The sequence below is a fragment of the Python bivittatus genome, unplaced genomic scaffold (genome assembly GCF_059951505.1).
Source record: "Python bivittatus isolate LINGU-HERP-01145 unplaced genomic scaffold, Pbiv_v1 ctg000080_np1212, whole genome shotgun sequence".
Classification (NCBI taxonomy): Eukaryota; Metazoa; Chordata; class Lepidosauria; order Squamata; family Pythonidae; genus Python; species Python bivittatus.
In genome coordinates, this window is record NW_028277035.1 from 8,862,172 (window position 1) to 8,879,620 (window position 17,449).

Genomic DNA, 17,449 nt, shown 5'->3' on the forward strand with positions numbered 1-17,449 from the left:
TTTGTAATATTTGTTTTCATTTATTTTCCACAGAATATTTTGAAAGGGTTCCTAAGTCTGAAAAGACAAAGCTTGAGAAAGGACAAAGCTACTGCACAAGGAAGTAGGAAATAAATCTCAAAACGATGGCTTTCATTTGTGTTCCTGTGCACCATCAGAAAAGTTGGACTATTAGGGTGATGCTTCTACTGAGCTTAGTTCCTCAATTATGTCATGTTCCATTGTTTAAGCCTGCAAAAAATGATTTTTTTTAAAATAGAAGAGATTGGAGGATTAATTTTTCAATAAACGTGTGTGTGTGTATTTACATGTATGTGCATATGTGTGTATATATCTATTCTCTGAGCAGTGGCATAAGCAGAGCTCTCTAGCCTTCAAGGCAAACCTCTCAATATTGATCATAAGTTAAAGGTATTCATTAGGGTCAAGGAAGCAGATCAGGGCTTGAGCACAGAAGTTGCTCTTTGGGAGGATCACAGTGGCAGCAGCTCGAGACATTTATTGAGGATGGGGTGGTACCATGAGGTTGTGTGAGCACCAGAGCTCTCAAATCAGGGCTGCACAAATCTGGACAGCTAATAGATGGCAGCCGCCATTTTCTGTGTCCCTTTTCTGCCTTCTAGTGGTCACCCTAATCTGTACACACTGGAAGTGGTTGCCATGCTCCCTGCAGCTTGCTTTCATCTGTGCTGCTCTACACAAATGCCTACGCTTGTCTATGAGTACATGCTTGCCCAGCAGCAGACCATGATCAGATTTGTGCCTATTACTGACTGAAAGCCTGGCCAAGGTCTCCTGTGTATCTAGGCAGGAAAGACTTCACTCCTGCCTTGATTGCATTGATGTTAATGGCTCTGATACTATTATTTCACATGTGTATCTTGTATTCTTTCTTATGGCTGCAACGGGTATTAGTTGGGGAACATCAAAAGTCCTCCAGAAACTATTGTGGTTGACCTGCATTTCAGACTTGGAAGTCTCCAAGTCTGACACTCTAGTCAAGTTCTAGGAAACACTGATTTTGAGCCCCAAGGTGCCATGGTTATCTTTTCCTGTTCCTGTGAAGTGCCCTACAGATCTGTGATTTAAAAAAAAAAAAACACACATTCAAAATGTATTTGGAAGTACTTCAAAGTGAAGGCTGACCTCCAGCCACCTGCCATTTTTATCCAAGGAATCCCCAGCATGTCCCCCCACCCTTCCAAATCCATCAGTAGAAACAGCTTCTGTCAGTAAAATGATACCACTGAATATTACCCAAGTCCAAATGTATCTGAAATTACTGCAATCCATGCACTAACTCTAGGGATGATATGCAAACATAATTTATGGCATGAAAATCTGATCATTGGAATGATTTGGTTAAACTGGCTAATATGATGTTGGTTTTATGGTGTGGCTGAATTGTTTAATGGATGTAAGCCACCTAGACTTTTTGAGGCAGCATACAGATGGGTACAAATACAAATAAATCCTGAAAAGTTCAGATACACAGTTTTGACAAATGTTTCTGCATATGACTGTCCCTGTCCAACTAAAATTAAAGCACAGTGCGTGTAGTTGTATACAAAGAAATCTTCCCTGGAGACAAAGCTTCTCCAGCAAAATAAACTCTTCCAAATTCAAATAAAAAAGAAGTCACATTGCTTTCCACATCTTTTTTTTTTTTTTTTTATGTAACTGTTGCTGGATCAGGGCTATTCTTGTCTATTCCATTCAGTCATTTTGGAAAAGGCATCTGATGGTTTCTCTATTTTCTGTAAACTGAGTTTGGAAAATGTTCCTGGCATGGAGATGAAGCAAACTGAAATGTTTCACCTATTGAATTTCTTTGGCTTGCCACGCAGCCATTAAAGGGACAGGAATCTTGCCAGAAAATAAATTGGCAACTCTCAATTGAGCAGGTTTTCCACATGATTGGCTCTGATTTAGTTATAGTTACTGTTACTTATGAGGAGGTTTTCTCTTTGCAGCTATAGTAATTGAATTAGTACAATAAATTAAACTTCTGCACAGCTGTTCTTTCTATTTCTCAAACCTTCCAAAGCAGTTCGATAGTAGATTGTGCTCATCTTCACATCTGGCAAACAGAAAACACTGAGAACGTGCAGGGAACACCATTAGTCAGTGAACAGTCTCTTCCAGTTGACTGGACTGGCAAAAAAGTTATCCAGTATGTCACCCCTTCAGTTACTATAGATCCCAAAGCCAGACAGTAAAAATCCTGTACCTCACCCACACAAAAGTAAACTGCTAGCAACCCCCTCATCTACCCTTTTAGTTCACATTATGCCAATTTGTGTGATTGTTTGCAAAACCAGCAAAAAAAAAAAAAATCTAAACAATGGCTAATGGGGAAGGTTTAGGCTGCAAAGCTGCCTTTTCTCCTCCAATTAAAAGCCTCTTCTAAGTAATGAGAGAGAGAGATTCTGTGTTAGCATTTTTGCAACCAGGCACTTTCCCCAAAACTTCTATGGTTGCATGCTGGGTAGACATTTCTAACCCCCTACAGACATGCGCTATGAACAGGACTCAGCTCAGAGCCAGCAGGCAGGATGAGGCAAGAAATCCTGCTAATGGGCAAACAAACCACTGCACCATTGCAAGAGAAAATATTATTTTTGCTCTCTTTGCAGATTAATTGGTGTAGAAATATGGGGGGGAGGTTTGCTGGAGGGCTTACCTTTCAAACACTGATGATATCTTGGGAGCAATCAATATTGCATCTGACTCTGAACTGGTGCAAAGAACCCCTGGGGAGGTGGATGAAGTTAGTGGTCATTAACTTAGACTTCATTGTTTTCAGTTGTGCTTCAGCATCTTTGTACTGTGCCTAGTGGAAAGTTAGCCAGATTGAGTTTGCTACAATTTGCTTACGTCAAAAACTGCAGAACATTACAAACTTAGTTTGCATTTAGGATTAACAGACTACCCTTTCTGTTCCTAAACTATAAAAGAGAAATGTTATAAAAGGGGTGATGTAGCCCATCTGAAAAATATCAGAAAACAGATAGATAGATAGATAGATAGATAGATAGATAGATAGATAGATAGATAGATAGAGATGTGTGTGTGTATGAATTTAGCTTTCTAGTATTAAAAATGATTAGCAAAAGACAGACAAATCCCTTTTAAAAGTCTTTACAATCAAAAGGATCACTTTTCCCAATTTCTTTGCTTTTAAAAAAGTTGTGTTTATTGGGGTTTTGGAAATGGCAAGCATTACATATAGTCACTTTGACAACTGTATTGTAAAACAAACAAACAAAAAAAATACTTAAATGTGGATGCCCGTATACACATTGCAAATTTCATCCTAATATATCTATTATCCAGAAGAGAGGTATTTTAAATAATGACATTTCCAGAAAATCATATCTGGCAAAACATATAAAGAAAAATTTTAAAAACAGGCTGACATTTTAATTCTTCAAAATGCAATATATTTTTCCTCCAAAAATTCTATTAAGATAAACAATTTGAAGGAACTCAGTCATGAGGATGATATAGATTATGCTTCTGAACATAACTATAGGTAATTGAAATATCACCCTATATCATCATCATCATCATCATCATCATCATCATCATCATCATCATCCACTGCCTTTCTCTTGCCACTGGGGCAGTATACAATCAATAATAATAATAATAATAATAATAATAATAATAGAATTATAACTACATTAAATATAAGAATGATATCATCCTAAAAACACTAGGAATCCTTTTAAAATCCAAGTGGAAAAGTGAGCCTGAATAACTTCCCTCCAAGCTAGGTGAGTGAGGGCCACTTATACTTCCAAAAGAAATGCACACCACAGTCTTGGTGTGACGTGGCCAGGAGCAAGCCCTTTCCTGAGTATCTGATAAATGAGCATAAGAGTTGCCCTGATGGATCAGGTTAAACCCTATCTTGCTTCAGCATATTGTTTCTCACAGGGGACAACCAGATGGCTTCAGGGTGCTCTCCACCTGGAGACGGAGACATACCTCACCCCTGCCAGTATTCTTCTGCAACTAGTATTTGGAGGCATGTTGCTTCCAGCTGGGAAGTAACCGGTTGCACTTAATGGACCTGTCCTGCATGAATTTATCTCTTTAAAGCCATTCAAGTTAGTGGCCCTCATCATGTCTTGTGGTAATGAATCCCACAGGTTTATTGGGCACTGGGTGAAGTACAGTAGGGCTTCCTTTTGACCATCCTAAATAAGAGCTTCAATGGATGGCCCCTGGTCTTAGTGTTTTAAGAGAGGAAGCAAAGCTTTTCTCTGCTCACTTTTTTCACACCAACCATGATTTTATATACCTCAGTTGTCCTTTTTCCCAAGCTAGGGTGCCTTAAACATTCTTTTCTTCTTCTTTTTTTCCTTTTTCCTTTTTCCCTTTTTTTTTTTTTTTTTTGAAGCAAAGTGTTCAAGCCCTTTGAACATTTTGGTTGTTTCTGCACTTCTACCTCTATAAGATCCTTTTTTCAAGTGTGCTGACCAGAACTATATACAGTACTCCAGATGCAGCTGTATCACAGATTTGTGTAAGGGTATTAAAAAGTTGGCATTTTTATTTTCTGTCCCTTTCCTAATGATTCCCAACACGGAATCTGACTTTTTCACAGCTGCAGCACTCCGACTTGACATCTTCATGGAACTATCCACTCTGACCCACTATGATCTTTTTCTAGTTAATTTCAGAAATACTGAGATGCCATTAATTTGTAGGTGAACTTACATTTCTTTGTCCCAATGTGCATCATTTTACTTACTTAAATTGAATTGTATTTGCCATTTGGATGTCTGTTCACCCAATTTAAAGTAATTCTTCTGGATCTTTTCACAATGACCACAGTTTACTACCCTGAATATTATCCCCAAACCTGGCTAGCTCACTGGTCCTCATTTAGTCACAGGTCACTTATGAACAAGTTAAAAAGTACTGGTCCCAACACAAATCCTTTAAGGGGCACTTTTCTTATTTCCCATCTCTGAAAAAATTGCTTATTTATTTCTACTCTTGTTTTCTGTTTTTTAACCAGTTAGCAATCCACTTTTGTTAAATTTGTGAAATTTACTTTTCCCTTGATAAGGAACTTCATCAAAGGCTTTTTGAAAACCCAGCTGTACATTGTTGATAAGTCAAATCCATTTTAACCCTCTCATAAAACTCTAAACGTGAGCCTCTGTGTGTGGCACCGTCCTCAAAAATGTCTCTCCTAAAGATATTCATAGCAAGTCAGGTACTTTATGAGGTCCCTTAATTAACCAAGTTATAAGCTATCGAGGACTACTTTATTTGCAGTTTTTGTAACTGGTATCTCTAGGAGTGGTGTCTCTAGCACTATGACTATCATAGTCCTAAATCAATATGAACATACCTGGGTATGATGGGAGTTATATAAAACATGCAGAAGATGCCAGGTTGCCAACAAGCAGTTCTACAGAATGGAACCCCAGCACTTTCACACTTTTTCAACCATATAGTATAGGTAGCAAAGAAAAACTAACAAAGCAAATAAGAAAGGAGTATCTATGCTGTGCAATAAGATAAGCTAGGATTAGACAATCTGGTGTCCTCCAACACAGCTAATAGAACCAGTGTGGTGTAGTGGTTAAGATGCTGGATTAAGAGTAGGATGTTCTCATTCATCAGTGGGCAGCTTTGGGACAGTCCCTCTCTGTCAGCCCAACCCACTTCCCAGAGTTGCTTTTGTGGGGGAAAATAGGAGGAGGGAGCAATTTTTTTCACTCCCTTTCGCACCTGTCCCAAAAGGTGAGATAGACATCTAAAAAATAAATAATAAATAAATAATGGCAGTGGTATGATGGAGTTGCCGTCCAATAAACTAGGAAGAATCTATTTTATGAAAACTCCCATTTCCCTAACACCAAACTGAAAGTTTCATCTGGCTGTGGAACCCAAGATGAAATATTTAACCTTATGCCCAGTTTTGTCAGCTCTCACATCTTATCCATCCAGCATTGGCTAAATCAGGCTCACTCCCTATGGAATTTCAGTTCTGTGCTCCTTATGGAAGAGGAGTTCAGTAGGAGCTTTTATAGAAGATTTATATACTGGAGTGTGCCAGAAGATCTGTTCAACAGGATCATTGTTCTTTTTAGTAAATGCACAACTGTTGTGATGCTGTTTAATGCCTATTCACATATCTAGAAAAGTAATAAACTTATTGTGCAGCATGGCTGCAAGATCATGCATCTCTTGTCCCCTCTATCATGTGCATATTTGCCCAGAATAGCAAGCTGTGCTCACAAAAGCAGAGAGGAGAGAGGGGAAAAATGAAGAATTGATCTGGTCACTGACAGGAATAAATTAATATAATCTGAATATGTAGAATGGCTTTCAGAGTCCATAGGGCTGTGATATTATATTAAGTAGATATAAGTAAAGCATACCCACAGGTTAGGTAGATGTACCAGGGCCTGAGATGATTAGGCTCACAGTTGTTGACTCACAGTCTTATTGGCAATGTTGAATTTTCAGTTAATACACTCTTTTACATGTCAAACTTTCCTTTTCTTAATGTTACATGCATTAATTCTTTATCCAGTTTCTAAGGAAAACACTCCCAAGATAAATATTAGTTAAGAAATTTAGTGTAGCATGACCCTTTGTTCTTTCTCCTCTGGGAAACATCTGGCAGCTTCATTGGCAGCACACGTAAAGGGTTTTTTTTCTTGGCAAAAATGACCAAGTTACCTGTAGCGGCGGGTCCCAAAGGCAAAAAGCTCCCTGGCACCCCTAGGCCACCATAATTGCCTAGGGAGTCCTTTTGAGCCCAGCAAAAGCTAACAGTGGCACTAAATTGTGACCCTGCTGGGCTTGGTTCAGCTGCCTCTGCTTCCTCAGAACCAGGGCTAGGCTTCTTTTGTAGGTCTTGGCTGGTCTCCTTGTGGTGCTGTGCTAGACTGCTCAGATGAGTTGTTTCCAGGAATGTGGCAATTCTTGATTTGTCTTGCTCAATAAACTTCTTAACCATGGGTGATATGTGAGTGGTATAGGCTGGCCAGTGGTGCACATGGATGAGATGGGATGGGATGCCAATATTGCCCAATGTATAAGACCGATCTGGAACCCAAAAGAGAGAGAACATCTTAGGAGAGAGACTTCTAACCTGAATTGCTCCAGCTCCGGAGAACAACCTGCTTCCTACAAATCAGAAGAAGCAGGGTTTCCTGCTGCAAGGCTAAGCAACCTTTTTGAGTCAGAGGCATATTATGAATTTTAAACATGGTGGGCCTTCTCCTAATGAGGCTGCCATGAGAGAGGCTTATCTGTTCACAAACTGGGTGCCCTCTAGATATGTTGGGGCATCCACCAAAATACCAAGGCAGCTTTTGCAAAGTCAGGCGGACTTCAAGTGCAGACACAGTCCAAAAGCATCTGGATGACACAAGGGTGGAAAAATCTGGCATAATGAAAAGAAAATACCATCTGTAAATATAAACGCCTGAAAGGAGAAAATTTGTGGTAGACGGAATTCTCAGAGATAACATTTAAAGAACCAGCAAAAAGACTTATGGAAATTGTGTAACCCTACAAAGGAATACCTTTGCAGAGCTGGACAAAAACTAGTCACTTCTTGCCCAAAACATTCTTCATATGTTGTTGACAGCTGACTTGATTATTATTAGTGAAAACTGCCTATATATTATTATATGTATGTATATATATAATTCAACAAATAAATATCTGAAGGACATCTCATCTGGCTCTGTCATAAATAATAAAGCATATAGCCAATGAATTGTTATCAATACACACTATCATGAAAAAAATCAGGACTAAAGGCTTCAGCTGTAGACATGTATGCTTAAGAGGAAGTTCCACTGAATATCTGTCTAGACATATTTAGAACTGCGCTATAAAATGCACTCAGTTCACAGATCAGATGGCTGTGTTGAAATGTAGAGGCAAGCAGGAAGGGAAGACCAAACCTTTTCAATTAGTAAAGAGGTCTTTTACTCCTATGACCTGTGCTTGAGTCTGGTTGGCAGATATTACTGAGAACCGGACTCTGCCAGGAGGTTAGTGTAGTCAGTACAACGTAACACCCCACCAAACAGTACCAGTTTGAAAACCTGTCCCATATTAATAAAACTGACAGCACAACAATATGTTGTTCTGATTGCCAGTATCTTAAGTGTTTTGCATTGAGCTAACAAAATATGCTCTCCACCGGGAGGGTTGCTGAGCAGCCAATGGCATGGCTATCTTCTTCTCTCTCATAAGGTATAAATCAGGATCACCTGGCAATAAAACCTGGGCTAGTCACTAGAAGGTAGACCTATGAAAAGGACTGTGGTGGGAGAAGCTGTTTTGAAAAGGATGGTGGTAGGACTTTGGTGACTTAAAGAAGAATGACTCCTTGGGTCCACTCCTGTGAGCTAGAATAAGAGATTTTTTTCCCTGGGGGTACAAACATTCTGGATTTTTTTTTCTTCTTATATAAAATACAGATGTGCCCTCTTTGCCAGAACACTAGATGGTAATTTACTTTGTTTTTTATGTGTTCATTGCTTTCTCTCTCCCACTCCTCCTCTTCAGCCCATGCTTTGTCCTCTCATAATTTATTTGGAGTTTTCCTCTTGCCAACTGTAGGAAGAAACAAACCTGACTCTAATTCACATAAGTGGATCAACATCTAGAAGCTTTAGTTACATTGCAAAAATGAGCAGATGAGATTTTCTGCCATACTCCACATAGTAGTGCTGGCCCAAATGTAGACAGCAGATTTCTCCTCTATGGCAGTAAAACACCCGAGCCTTAACAGATGACTGGGTCAGACAGCTGTGGAGTCAAATCAGGAAAATGGGTAATAAAATGATATTAACAGTGTTAGATGGCAAATAAAAAGAACACAAATATTAAGAGTTTTTCATGTCAGTGCCTATCTTCAATGACAATATTTGTATTTTAATATAAATTGGCATATTGTCTTCTGAGCCTGCTCCATTAAGCCAATTAGAAGATTCTAGTTAATTATAATTTTCATCGAATTTTACAGCATAATAAAATTAAGAATTAAAAAAAATAATATTCCATTTTACAGAAAGGTTCGGAGCCATTTTTTTCATATGTTTAGATACACAGTGATGAAGAAATCCACTATCAGATCATAAATAGGATGATATCAAAACAGTATAATAATTTAATTTGGCTACCTGATGATTTCACTAAAACCAAACAAAGCCATTTCAGAGTGAAGCCAATTTTAAACCAAAATCATCCTGCAAAGTAACATTTGCAGTGTTTAAACAGACAACAACAAGCTGTGCCCTTCACCACCTTAAGGATTACTCAAGAAGTAGCTGGCTTGTAGATGCACTCACTTTTCAGCCTTTCGTAAATCCACGTGCTGGATGTACAACACCTTATAGATCTATTAATGAGGAAAAACAAGTCTTGTCTTAACTTGAAGCCAGCTAATCAGATTGCTCCAAAAATCTGCAACAGATTTTCCAATACAGGTCCTCTGTTGGTGGTGAAAGTTCAAGATTCTCCAGCCTTCCACTTCACTCACAGAGCTTCCCTGAAAAGTGATCAAAGAAATCTTTCAAGCCTGCTACCTGAAGTAGCCACTTCCTCACTCTCAAGAAAATGTTTTATGTTCTGTTTCTGCCATTTCTGCACTGAGGGAAGAACAGATAGATTCTAAAAACTTGCTTTTCCTTTTCTCAGAATGTAATAAGCCAGTCTGAAGACCGGTACACGATTTACAGGAGTTAATCACAAATTTGCACGAGCTTTGTGATACATGCTTAGTACAGTGAGTCCCCAGGTTGAGAAAGTCTGGTTTACAGATGACCCATAGCTAAGAACGGAGCCTGTTGTAGCAAAATTCAAGTTAAATACACACTGATTTGAGTTAAATACACAATGGTTTGAGTTAATTACACCATACTACTTATACAGTACTATACAATAAGACTGTTCCGGCTTACATACAAATTCAACTTAAGGACAGACCTTGGGAACGGAACTTGTTCTTAAACTGGGGACTACCTGTACGTGCTTAATCCGTGATTAGGGGCTTATCTGCATGACCAGCTTGGCACAGCATAAGCATAGGGCACTGACCATTTCTCAAGGCCAGGAATGCAAGATGTCATCTTCTACCTGCCTCGGCCCCCCAAGAAGGCAACCTCCACCTATTTTTTTCTACCACACATCACAAGTAATGTTTTCTAACTGGAACTGGCTGAAGCAGTATAGGAATACCCTGCCACTCCAGCTGGCAACTGTGCACTGTGACAGGAACACCCTCTCCTTTCAGTCACTAGTTACTACCCTTCATGGCCATTTTGTTTATAAACACATACACACATATTCATCAAGGGAATAATGGGGGGGGAAGGGGGGGGCTTTTTAAAGGAAAAGAAAGACTTGAGTGATGGGATGATGAAAGGATGGACCTGCTTCTTAAAAAAATCAGGTAAAATTGACAGCAATTCTACCACTTTTGTCTTCTAGTGGAAGCGACAGGACAAATTGTATAAATGTGGTGTTTTGTTTTGTTTCTTTCCAGTCCAGGTGGGGTGAAGACAAAGGAGAATTCACCATAGTTCAGGTGTGATATCAGGCTGTCACTGCGCTCAAAGCAGAGGAAAGGATTGAAATCTGGGAAAGCATTTCTTCAGCTGATTTCATTTCCACTTTGCTTATACATGGGAGTCCAGGAGCTTAAGGCTGCTGCATGGAAAAGCTTTAGAGCCTTTTCTTTGATGTTATTTATATATGTGACCATGGAGGTGGGGTGGCATGATGTTTTACTATGGCCAGAAGCACCCTTTCCGAGGCTGTCATAACTTCAAGCCGTCATTAAATGAATGGTTGTTAAGTGAGGACTACCTGTAGTTGCCATGTTTGTCCACTGTCAGGCCTTTGAGACAGCACAAGATCTACTGGTACTCTACTTTATTGTTATAGAGTATAATAACGTAATCTTAGAAGCCTGACAGAGTTTCCCTCTCCCTCCCTGCCTGCCTCTTATACCCAGGCGTGTTAAGTGTGTTTCTTCCTCATGCCCTCCTGGCTTTCTGGGGTAAGCAGATGTTTTCATAATGGCTGTGGCATACCTTTTTCAAGGGTATCACCACACTCCAGTGAAAATAAAGGACACTTTCACACTGGCATGATGTTTTGTCCCAAATTTCCAAAAATTGTTTGAAGGCAATTAAGCCAGGAGGAAGAGATGAAATCAGAGTTCCATCCAATGGGGAAATGCAGCCACCCATTTAAAAAAATTAAAACCAGCATTCCCCGAGCTTTGCAGCAGTATCAAATATGTTGCAGCTGAGCCAAAAGTAAATAATCTCAACTCTCAATGCTATTGATGTCACGGGAACATGGAGATCAAGAGCTGCTTTCAGACTGGCTCAGAAGCCTTCTGTGGAAGCACCCTAAGAAAGAATAATTTTATGGAACAAAGCTCTATCCTACCATGACATCATTAACACTGCACTATAAAACTCTACCACTTGGCTAGCTTTCTTGTTCCTTTCTATCTATACACTACTAAAACTCTTGTGTTTATCTGTTAGTCTGTTTGTACCCTCAAGTTAGCCCAAATGATGCATTATACCACAACAATTTTTGAACCAAGGTACCTAAAATCCACTAACTTAAAGAATGCATTAAAAATCCAGGACCCATTGCTTCTGTGGAATTGAAATTTCCACAATGTTCAGATCACTTTTATTCACCAAGTTGTGGCTGTTTCAGCATCCTGGTGGTCACATGATCGGCTTTCCGAGACAAAGTCAATGGGGAAGCTGGCAGGAAGTCGGAAGTCACTCCTGCTCCCATTGCTTTTTTGCCCTCCTATGGTCATTCTGTTTATCTGTTTAGGTAAGTAAATATTGACTTATTATTGAAGTTTGTTTGCCATTACAATTATTTTTCTATTTATGAAATATATATTCTTAGATGATCACGGGACCATCTGGCATTGGGGTAAAAAAAATATGGTCAGCCTAACATTTAATGTTAATTTTGGTCACATCAGACTGCATTACCTTTCTCTCAAAGGATGATCCAATGGGTCACAGGGTTGTCTAGTAGTTACTACAATCAAGAAACAGTTTATTTCTGAGTTGTGTCCATTAGACTGATTGAGTTTACAGCACATGGCAGGAAGCCATTTGATGGGAACAAATCCTTTGAAGCAAAACTTGGCAGATATGATTCTTGGAAGAGATTCCCCTTTGACTGAAAAGCCTTTTCAAACAGCTTCCCACTGTCGGGCCAACATGAGCGTGGAGAAACAACCCAAAAGAGAACTGATGTGTTATTTAGGAAAGGGGAAAGGGGGGAGAGAATAACATATGCATACTATAGTAATCTACACATTACTGCAAGTAACTGCTTTTAATTCCAACAAACTAGCAGGGAGGCCATTTTAACATTTGCTCTGTTTAAAGACAGTTTGTGTTCAGGGCATAGGGTGATGGTGGAAGGGGCTGGGGAAAAGATAAATAAAATTAAATTGGTTGGCTACAATTCAAAAGGTCCTGACAGCGTGTAGAAGTAGCAGTAAAAGCAAAGAAGGAAAAATATAAGTAAACTTTGGGGGAAAACCTTTTGCAAGTGGATAGACATAAAAGACATGCTGGAAGAGCTACAATAACTTGCTATTTTTCTGGTTTAAAAACAGGGTACTGCTAGCTCCTTATTCCCATAGTTCAACACATACTCAAAGACTGAAGGGCCCCAAGCTTGTCTCCTGTTTATTTTGGCATGTGGTTTCCATATTCACTCACACTGGGCCCCCCGATCGGAAGGTGCTCCTGTCTTCAGAGACAAGGGGGTGGGGGTGGCAAAGGCTTTCCCTTAGGTCTGGAAGAGAGACTTTGGCTAATGCAAAACACTTGTCTTTGAGGGGGGCTAATACTTCCCCTCCCCCCAATATAAGCATATGCGTTTCAGTCTTTAGACATACTGTAATTCAGCTGAAAAAGAATATGCTAGTCCAGTAGATGTTTTCAGCACCGTCTTATCTTATGATACAGAAAGAGAAAACTTTCTGAATCATCAAAATCATAATCATAATACCAAAGAGTTCATTTTCTGACTAAAAGCAACACAGGAACGTTATACTCATTTTTTGTCATTCAAGGACCTAAGAAGTGTTCTTAAACTTCAGATGTTTTTCTGTTACAATTTCACAGCAATGGAATGACACCTTTTTACAGGATGCTCTCTATTTCACAATTTTTAAAACTTTTGATGCAGAAGCACTAACTTCATCCCTGTTCTTCTTTGGTCTAATTAAAATACCAACTTATTCATTTTTCAGCCTTTTTTCCAGTTGTGTTGGATAAGGGGAGAATTAAGTTGGTTTGCAGTTGATCACAAATCAATTTAACTTTGTACCTCTTGAAGTAGTATATGAACCACAAAACAAATTATCTTGCAAGTTTTTCCATGTACTGGGTTCATATAGTTCTATCAAAACAGTTTAGGCAAAATGTTCTCTAAATTAAGTGCAGCTGTTCAGGTGTTGAAGTATTATTGGGACACATTAATGGGCTGATGAGTTTCAAAATGCTGAAGTGGAATCCTGATAAATGGAAGCAATGTGGGTAGGTGGGAAAGGAATCAGGTGCATGAACTGTTTTATAATTCTCATGAAAGACCAAGTGCATAGCTCAGGAGTAGGCACTTTCGTGTGGCAGTATTCTGCTCCATTACGTTTTTTAACAAATTTGATTTTAAAAGTCTGTACACAATCTGCATCCATGGTTTTTTTTTTAATTGCAACTTTCTGCAAAATAATTTTTTTTTTCAGATGGGCTAAGAAGGAAGAGATAAGAAGGAGAAGGAGAGAAGCCACACCCTGGAGTGAGGGTGACCACATGCATATGGTTAGGAGAGAGAAGATAAATATACATAGTGAGTGGATGGGTGAGTGGGTGTAAGAGGTCAAGTATACACTGAATGGAAAAAAGATTGCACATATGTATAGATGGGAAGGAGAAGCTGAGCATATGCCCTTGGGAGAAAGGATGAGTGTGCATGGCAGTTGAATGAATGGGACTAAGTCTGTGCAATGGATGGAAGTATTCCTTGTTCCAACTTTGTTGCATAAGATCAAGTGGCCTGGAATATATTTTATAAGCCTTGATCAATTCACTCTAGAATGACCGCAGAAATCTCTGTCCAATTAAGCATTACTGTAGATCAATAGGGAGGTTAGTTGCTGAACGCAATGAATACTTGCACATTGCTTAAAAGAAATGTCACATCACACACTTGCATATCTGTGCTCCGCTGTCTCTAAATTCTTTAAAAAAATAATAATAATAATAAAGAAGACTTCCCTTTCTCCTACAATAGAACACAATAAACAATAGTTGTTTTCTGGAGTTTTCAACGTGCAGCTCCCCACTTCATTCTGAGTGTTTTTCAAAGGGCAGCAAAGCTTCAGAGGGATATTTTGCTTTGATGATACTGTACTTTGAGCGAAGCCTCCCTCTGAAGCTGCATTCACTGGCCAATTCTGTTACCACCACCCGGCCGATTTTAAACTACTGGAGGCATCAGAAGAGGCTTCTGCTGATGTGCAACATATGTGCAGAAAGCAGTCCTGACAACTGGAGCTGCCAATCAAGGGTTGGAGGTGACACAAAGCTGAAGGAAGTGGCAGTGCCTGTTTACTTTCCTGAGGAAAATCCCAGAGCTCCACAATGAGAAGCAGCTTTGCACAAGCCATGTCTATACCATAATCATATTATTGATTTTGCAGCGATGAGCCAACTGTTGCTATAGTGCTGGGACTTGAAGCTGTTCCCTAGGTACAGAAAAGGAAATATAGCTGACCATGATCCTGCCAGATGCAGAGAATATTCTGCATTAGTAGCTGGCGACCTCCCCAGTGTTCACATACGGCCACCTGCAATCCAGAGGAGGCACGTTACAAGCAGCCAAAACCTTCAGCTGCTCTGCAACTCTCAGGCATCTCTATGTGCCTGTATCTACAAATGCACATCTGCTTTGGGATTAGGGAGGCTGACTCCCTGCCTGTCCCCAGCCTCTAAGCAAATTCCTGAACCCTCAATAAAGTGGCTTGTTCCCCACTGCTGGCAATGTCTACTACACATGGAAGGAGAAGAAGGAGAAGGAGAACAGATATGCAGCAGTTTGCCAATCCAACACTTATGCTGCAGAAAGTGTCCATTTATGCAGACTCCCAAGAAGCTCAGGAATGAGCTGGGTGACCCTAGCCTTAATTTTAGTGTGCCTGTTTTCCTGGGTGGGGAATATAGCTTTGTAGCTTGTGAGCAGTCTCTTCTCCACCTGGTACTAACTCTCCTATGCTAAAGAAAGCCCTCAGGGGAGTAAGTCGAAGGAGATGCTTCCAGATATTTCAGGGTGGGAGAAGTGGGGGAGGGGGAAGGGCTTATTTATGTGAAATGCCAAGGCAACAAATAGTTGACATTAGGATTGCAAGGCAGCTGTGGGACTGGGCTATTCCTTTCAGGCCTCACACAAAGGGCCCTTTTTTGTCTTGCCTTGGAAGACAAGCAACAGAGCAAGCCACAACAGAAGCCATATTGATGGTTGGGGAAAAGCCTGTGGAATTTCTGGGGAGGGTTTTGCTGGCCTACAGGCACAATGGACTGTGCTTTGAGATGGCAGACCACGTAGGATGGAAAGGCCAAGCGGTTTTCATGTGACTGGATTTGCCTTTCTAACAGCCTTCTTTGCCTGCCCCAACACATGCCCCCTCACTTAAAAATGGGGGGAAGAGGATGACAGTTCTGATCCTCAACAGTCAGCTCACTGCTTGAGACTTCTTTTGAAAGCAGCTTTCCTTGAATTGGTGCCTTCAGCACCATCAGATGGCCATGGTCAGTGTCCCCAGCCTGCACAGGCAAACACATCCAGAAAATCCCAAACTGGGGAAGACAGCATGCATGTGAATGCTTCCTAACTTCAACTATGGCTTCTCTGGATTAGTGTACATTTTACACTTTTCCCTACACGCGCTTGCACAACTTTCACAGCCTTAAGTTCAGAGATGTCATGGTGCTATAGCATTAAATGTTCTGGGATCACAGCCCAGACTCTTCTTGTACACATGCCTGAGGTGCTTACATGGGGCCTCTCCTTAGTCTTCTGATAGGTCTCTTCCAAGCACCCAGTCAATCTATCGGATCATTTTAGGAACACACTGGCAAATTGCAGCTTTTTTGGGACTAATAAGATTAACCATTTTCTAACTGAATTAGCACCACAAGAATGTAAGAAGGATTACTGAGATACAGAAGCATGGACAAGGGCTTTTGAATCCTACTACTACTCCTTGACCTTCTCCTGTGTACATTTCACCACCCAAATACAGTCCCCTCCCCTCTGAAACCTTGATCATATTGTAATAAAAATTAAAAAATTAAAAAAAGACCTGTCTTTGCTCTGGAAGCTTGAATCTGGGCTGTAGAAGGCATACTAATTTTAGTCCAGGAGTCGGTAACATGGTGCCGATGAAAGTTAGTGCCTGCCAAGCATTCTGCACCACCTGAATTTTTAAATAGCTAATTGTAAAAATGATAAATGAATAAATGTCATGCTGCGGTGCAAAGTGGCCTTCTCCAACATCACATTTACTGTATTTCCAAGAATGCCTCTGGGCTTCACATTTGGCCCATGGGAATCCTGGAATAATACAAATGGTGGGTGACTGCAGATCCTGGACTTTGGAAATCTATCCCAAAAAATGGCAAAGAAGCCAACTTACCAGTTTGCCTTTGGATAAAATAGGGGTCTTCTGCCACATGTCACATGGATGTGCAAACTGGGGCAACCATTTTCTGAGAGTGTTCATGACATACTCTCAAAGTCCAGATGTATCCCCCAGTCCAATAAGATTGCCTACCCCTAAAGCCTTTCTTGAATGCCATATTTTCATAGTGTAATAAATGTGTGCACTTCATTTGTTGGAGACCAGCTAGCTGCCTTACTGTTAGGACATTTTCGCAGTACTTGCACCACCATACTGGTCTCAGGAGGGGAGGGTGAATTATCGAGCAATAATTGGTTGGGTGCATGGCATGTTATATTTGCCTGGAAATAAGCTTATGGTACATACTGAGCTTCCTTCTCTATAGAAATATGTAGGTTTGCAGTGTTCTGCTTTGTTTTAAAGTCATCTCCCACAGGCCTGTATGAAAAATCTCTGCATTTAGAACTTAGCTAATGTCACAAGAGGAATTGCTACAGGGAAAGAATGTGCTAATGGCCATTTATAGCATTGCCAGTGGAAAAATGCCTGATCCTAAGAATTCATTTAGCTAGAATAAAATGATGAAATGAAATCTTCCACTGATATTAATTGGCCTCTAGAGCAATTGGGCCAAGACTGTACAGCAAGTATAAGTTGTTTCTATGCTTCAGACTTTTTCTACTGGTTTTTGTTGTTTTCCATTGTTGGCTCCAT

The 17,449-nt window shown here is 40.1% G+C and overlaps 1 long non-coding RNA gene across 1 annotated transcript in view; it reads right to left on the reverse strand.

Moving 5' to 3' along the window:
- Window positions 1-3,644: 3,644 nt before the first annotated feature.
- LOC112540180 (uncharacterized) overlaps window positions 3,645-17,449 on the reverse strand; it is a 44,151-nt gene continuing 30,346 nt past the window's right edge. Inside the window, exon 4 of the long non-coding RNA XR_015795043.1 lies at window positions 3,645-7,080. This is a non-coding gene — a long non-coding RNA (uncharacterized LOC112540180). The remainder of the gene's footprint in view (window positions 7,081-17,449) is intronic.